Source organism: Portunus trituberculatus, chromosome 36 (assembly GCF_017591435.1).
Source record: "Portunus trituberculatus isolate SZX2019 chromosome 36, ASM1759143v1, whole genome shotgun sequence".
Lineage (NCBI taxonomy): Eukaryota > Metazoa > Arthropoda > Malacostraca > Decapoda > Portunidae > Portunus > Portunus trituberculatus.
In genome coordinates this window covers 9,569,640-9,575,919 of record NC_059290.1, presented here as the reverse complement: position 1 = coordinate 9,575,919, position 6,280 = coordinate 9,569,640, and the positions used below count along the sequence as shown (strand labels likewise).

At 37.0% G+C, this 6,280-nt stretch overlaps 1 long non-coding RNA gene across 6 annotated transcripts in view; it reads left to right on the top strand.

Annotated features, from left to right (window-relative positions):
- LOC123513425 overlaps positions 1-5,740 on the top strand; it is a 62,055-nt gene extending 56,315 nt beyond the window's left edge. For 2 of the 6 annotated variants that reach the window (XR_006677338.1, XR_006677339.1), the window contains 2 exons: positions 2,757-2,904; positions 5,469-5,735. This is a non-coding gene — a long non-coding RNA (uncharacterized LOC123513425). Of the gene's footprint in view, positions 1-375; positions 438-2,756; positions 2,905-5,047; positions 5,446-5,468 lie in introns of those variants that run through there. The other 4 variants (XR_006677347.1, XR_006677343.1, XR_006677342.1 and 1 more) reach the window with 4 other exon arrangements.
- Positions 5,741-6,280: the final 540 nt, after the last annotated feature.

The window sequence follows — 6,280 nt, the reverse complement described above, 5'->3', positions numbered from 1 at the left end:
TAAGCAGGAGATGTTTTGATGGTTTGGATACTAATTAAAGTATCTATCAAGTCATAAAAAAGTAAGCTCCCTCCCTACCGCCCAGTTCGTCGATATTTTGCCTAATATCTAGTGATTTCTACGTGTTTTCCTGTGTTTCTTGGCTCAGGTGTGTAGATATTAGTAGCAGAAGGAAGAAGGAAAGAGAGATAAAGGAGGGTGAGGAGGAAGGAATGAGAAAGGGAGGAATAAGTGGGGGAGCAAGCAAGCCACAATAGGTACTCTCCCTCCACTTCCTCAATATTTTGCCTAATATCTAGTGTTTTCTAAGTGTTTTGATGTGTTTCTAGGCTCAGGCGTGTAGATGGGAGCAGGAGAAGAAAGAACAAAGGAAGAGGACGAAGAAGAAAGGAAAAATGGAAGTGGAAGAAGAGGAGGAGCCAAGCCACAATATTTAGGTAAGTCCCTTTTAATGTTACTGTTCTTTATAACGCATTTTGTGTTTTTGGGTTATATCTAAAGTATTTTGAGTGTGTTTGGTAGTGTTGCAGGGTGTTTTGGGTGTATTTTGTGTGTTTTCAGTGTGTGTTAGATGTTTTAAGTATATTTTACTTAACTTGAGTGTGGTGTAGAGGGTGTTTGAATATATGGGTGTGTTCTGAGTGCGGTTAGGGAATTTTGAGTTGTTGTATGGTGTATTGAGTGTGTTTTAGTTTAGTTTTAAGGGTTTTAAGTGGTCTGTGCATGATATCTATCTTTGATAAGGTTGATATCAATGTAATCTGTCAATACATCCATCAAACCTCCCTTAAAAACCCGTGTGATTCTGATTTGTAAAGCGCTGAGGGCACATATTTTTGAGGGTTGGTTTTGCAGTGATTGAAATAGTAGTGTTGAAACAAGTGTCTTTTAGAAATACAACTTAGGCGACCACTGTTTTCAAAGTCCACAGTTAGGAGGAAGTTTGTTCTTAAGAGTGTTTCTGTTTCTGCTTTTGATTTGCTAGATATCATGTTAATCTGTCAATAGATCATCAAACATCCCTGTAAAACTGGAGGGGTTTGGGTGTGTTTTTGGTTTTGGGGTGTTTGGGGTGAAAGGGTGTTTTTGGGGTTTGGGTGTGTTTTGTGGTGTTTGAGTGTTTTGGGGTTTTGGGGATATTTGGGTGTGTGTTTGGGGTATTTAGGTATGTTTTTGGGGGGGTTTTGAGTGTGTTTTGGGTGTGTTTAAGATGTGTTTGGGTGATGTTTGGATGTGTGTCTCATCTGCATGTTGAAACACTAGCAGGTGGTGTAACTTCATTTATTTATTTATTTTTTTCTTTCTTACTTTTCAACAACCTCGGCCTTTTTCCCAACCTAACCTAATGTAGCACCCGATAACCACTCCCTCTCTCTCCCTGGCAGGTCCAAACACTCTGCACCAAACTATGATATATATATATATATATATATATATATATATATATATATATATATATATATATATATATATATATATATATATTTTTTTTTTTTTTTTTTTTCCTCTCTTTTTCAATAATTCCCAGCCCATCCCAGCCTAACCTAGTGCAACAACCCCAGTACTATTCCCTCCCTTTCTTTTGCAGTTCTGTTCATGTTTTTTTAATGTTTTTCCTAATATTTTTTCCTGTTTTCTCTTACATTTTCAACAATTTAAGGGCATGCTGTGATCCAGATTTGAAAAATTTATTTAAAAACAAAGTTATAAAATTTATGACTTGAAATTTTGAGGATATTGTAAGCTATAGGTTGTCTTTGAAGTATTTACCTTGTTGTATTGATATGATAATCCAAATATCTTACTTATGGGTTTTTAGGGGTTCAGATTTTCCTGTATAATCACTCCCAGATCTTTTTCCTCTTTAGTCTTCATTATTTTTTCCTCTCTCATCAAATAGTTCCTTACCGGTCTTCTCTTACTCCACTCATAAATCTTGTTTCTATCTTTCTGTAACAGCAAACAGTCCTCCCTGGTTTTGATAACTCTTAGCAGCTCTACATCATCACCAAATATATTAATAGAACTGATTACTCTAATGTGAATGTCGTTTACATAAATCTGAAACATAATGGGGGCTAACACTGACCCTTGTGGCACTCTGCTGGTTACTTAACCCCAAGATGAGTATGTATCTCTGATCACAGTTTTCATTTCCCTATCCTTCAAATAATCTCTTGTCCATTGGAGCACGGTTCCTCACAGTCCTCCTATGTTCTCTACTTCCCAAAATAGTCTTCCATGCGGGACTTTATCAAAACCTTTTTACATCCAGGTATACTGTGTCCATCATCCGTCTCTGCTTTCCAGTCCTTCTGTAACCCAGGAGTAGAAGCGTAATAAGTTTGATAAACATGGTTTTATATGTGTGTGTGTGTGTGTGTGTGTGTGTGTGTGTGTGTGTGTGTGTGTGTGTGTGTGTGTGTGTGTTTACCTAGGTGTAGTTTTCCAGGGCCTGGGCTTTACGCTGGTGTGGCCCTGTCTCCATATCTACACTTATCCAATTTTTCTTTAAGCTCTGGACACTCGTTGCTAACACCACTTCTTCACCCAAACTGTTCCACGTCTCACACATCTTTGCGGGAAACTATATCTTTTTAACATCTCCCAGACACCTTCCCTTCCTCAGATTTTTACTATGCGATCTTGTTGTTTGAATGTCATATTCTTCTCTCAGTCTAACCTAACCTTGTAATTTTATTTATTGATTTATTTATTTTTAACTGACCTAATCTAACCTAACCAAACATTTGCAGGTCCGCAGAAAACGACACGCTGATTTATTTGAAGTCAAGGATGGAGATTAAAACGGCCTTTAAAAACACCACACCCGTTTTGTCCACCGCCATCACCACCTTCTCCCAGATCAAGGAAGTGTATTACGGACTCACACAAAAGGAAGAGGTGCGAGTGAGTGTGTTTGGATGCATTTGGGTGTGTTTTGTGTCTGTTTGGGTGTGTTTTGAGTGTGTTTGGTGTGTTTTGGGGTTCTTGGGAGCATTTGGGGTGTGTTTTGAGGTGTTTTGGATGTGTTTTGAGTGTGTTTAGATGTGTTTTGGTATGTTTGGATATATTCAGGTGTGTTTGGGAGTGTGTTTCATGTGTTTTGGTATGTTTGGGTATATTGAGGTGTCTTTGGGTGTGTTTGAGTCTGTTTGGGTGTGTTTTGAGTGTGTTTGAGTATGTGTAGGACTAGAAATCATGGCAGGAAGATTAGAAAACAAGGCTGCAGGTTAGATATAAGAAAATATTTCTTTAGTCATAGGTGGTAGACTTCTGGAATGCATTGCCAGAGAGGGTTGTAAATAGCACTAGTTTGACAATGTTTAAAACAGATTAGATAAGCACTTAAATTTATTAGATTTATAGTTATGTATAGCGCTGCATGATAGTTTTATAAGAAATTTACTATAGTTAAACAAGACATGGGGATCACAGATTGTAGAGGAATTCGCTGCAGGACTTAGCCCTGTTAATGGGCCAAATATTTAGAATTAGTATATAATGTATTGTGTACTTGTAAGTGTATCTTTAAGTACTGATGACGAGGTCGCTGTGCGACTGATACAGGATAAAGTAGATGGGCCCTGGTGGCCCTATTATTTGTTATGTTATGTTATGTTAATTTATGTTAAGTTAATAGAACTATCAGATTACCCTTAAAAACCTGTGTAACTGAAACAATAGTCTTTTGAAAATATAGGTTATATGGCCACCGAGGTGAGACTACCCTTAAAACCCGAGTGACTGAAATTAGAATCTTTTAGAATATAGGGTATGTTGCCACAATTTTCAAAGCCCACAGATATGACAAGCCTTTTTCGTAAGAGTTTTTGTGCTGTTGATAGAGAAGATATCATACTAATCTGTCAATAGGGCCATTAAACTACCCTTCAAAACCTGTGAGACTGAAATTAGAATCTTTTTAAAATATAGGGTATGTTGCCACAATTTTCAAAGCCCACAGATAGGACAAGCCTTATTCGTAAGAGTTTTTGTGCTGTTGATAGAGAAGATATCATACTAATCTGTCAATAGGACCATTAAACTACCCTTCAAAACCTGTGAGACTGAAATTAGTGTCTTTTTGAAATATATGTTTTATTACTAGTCATTGGCAGATGAGAGCACCATAAGGTAGTGGTCCCACCATTTTGTTTATTCCTACTTTCAGTATACTAGTATTAGGCACATAATAGCACCATATTGTAGAGGGCATCATGACAGTATACTAGAGTTTATTCACTGATGGTGGGTTCCTGAGTCACACAGGTGTGTAGGTGAGGGAGTACAAAATGGGAAACATTTCCAAAGTTCAGTTATTAACAGAATACCTATAGCTATATGTTATGTGGTGCATGCATAACACTCACAGCTGTGACCTGCAAAGCTTCACTATTATTTGTGTGTGTTCACACTGTTGTTAGTGGTTTACACTTAAATCCCTCCTTCATCACCCTCCATCTCGGTCTCTGGCTGTGTGGAACCATTCTTTCATAATGACTTCGACAGAGGCTGCTGTTTTATGCCTATAGTCTGGATGCTTGCACACACACTTTCTTAGAAAAAAAAAAAAAAAAATATATATATATATATATATATATATATATATATATAAAAAAAAAAAAAAAAAAAATATTAGTCAATTTCTATTTACCTCTTCATTAAATATGGTCACAGTTTCCAAAAACTTGAACATTTGGTTGCGTGACCAACACTTTACTATTGCACTACCATCTATACAAGACTTATATTGTAAAGACATTATATAGATATCACTGATATGTTACATGAAACAAACAGCACTCAAACATTTTACTTGAGTGGGAAAGGAGTGCTAGAACAAGCAAGGAGAGAATGTATGGACAGAGGGAGGTGGAGGCTCTTCTGCCATAGCTACCCCGTTATGGGACACTCCTGCAGAGAGTGAGGCATAAGAGAATAGAATAGAGAAATAGATTCAAACAAATTGAACTACTATACTTACTGATAATGGTATCCTGCAACTTCAAGATGGTAAAAACTGTGTTTCTCTCCTTTGCCACAGCAGTTGTATTGCACAGCCAAGGAGTTTGTCACAGCATACCTAAGAATGCACTTTATTGTGTCTTGCAGGTTAGCACCCCTATCACACAAAAATGTGCAATCTGAAATGGAAAAGAAAAATCTGATACCAAATCTAACACACACAATCATTCACAAATAAGCACCACTCCAATGCTTACCATAAACTAATTTGAAGCAATATCCCACTCAATTAAAAACTCAAGAAAACTGCTTGTCCAGCTTTATATTCACCCTCGCGTTGGATCTGGTAAATTGAGGTTGTTATTTAAGCCTCATTATCACTGCAATAAAGTACTAAGCATTAACCTGAACCACGTGACTCCTATACTGATCTCCGTTAATAATGAAATACTAGCTTTGATAAGCACACTACACTAACTCCCTCCTTCTCCTCTTTACAGGTGAGTACCCGTATCACAGGTCACACCGTGGGACTGACACCGCTGCAGCAACCCTTCGGAATAAAGTCAAGTACAAATTACAGTTTGCTAGGCGTTAGGTGTTAGGCATAGGGCTAACCATTCTCTTCCAGGTACATGTTAATTATCTAGTCTTCTTCAGTAATGCCCTGGTTACTTTTGGCTAAAATAAGCGTCTTGTGTGTGTGTGTGTGTGTGTGTGTGTGTGTGTGTGTGTGTGTGTATGTATGTGTGTGTTTATATGTATTTACCTAGTTGTATTTACCTAGTTGTAATTTTACAGGGCCTGGGATTTATGTTCGTGTGGCCCCGTCTCCATATCTTCACTTATCCAATCTTACTTTAAAAGTATGCACACTCGTTGTAGACACTACTTCTTCATTTAAACTGTTCCACGTCTCAATACATCTCTGCGGGAAACTATATTTTTTAACATCTCTCAGACGTGTGTGTGTGTGTGTGTGTGTGTGTGTGTGTGTGTGTGTGTGTAAGTAAGATTATTATTATTTTTTTTACAGGTCTAATTAATACTTATTTCTTACAGGTCAAACTAATATCTCTCCTTTTCTCTGGCAGGACAAACTAATCTTTCTAAGTTCTTTAAACATATAGTGTTATTCATGCGTTTTTCCTGTTTTTTTGTGTTTTGGTGCGAAAAAAAAAAGAAACGCTTTTTCCCTCTTTCTTTGGTTTCTCTATATTGCTTTGTTTTCATCAATTTTATCGTTCTGAGGCATAAAAATGTAAAATGACTTGAATATAAAAAAATTTTCAATCGATAATTTTTTTTTTTT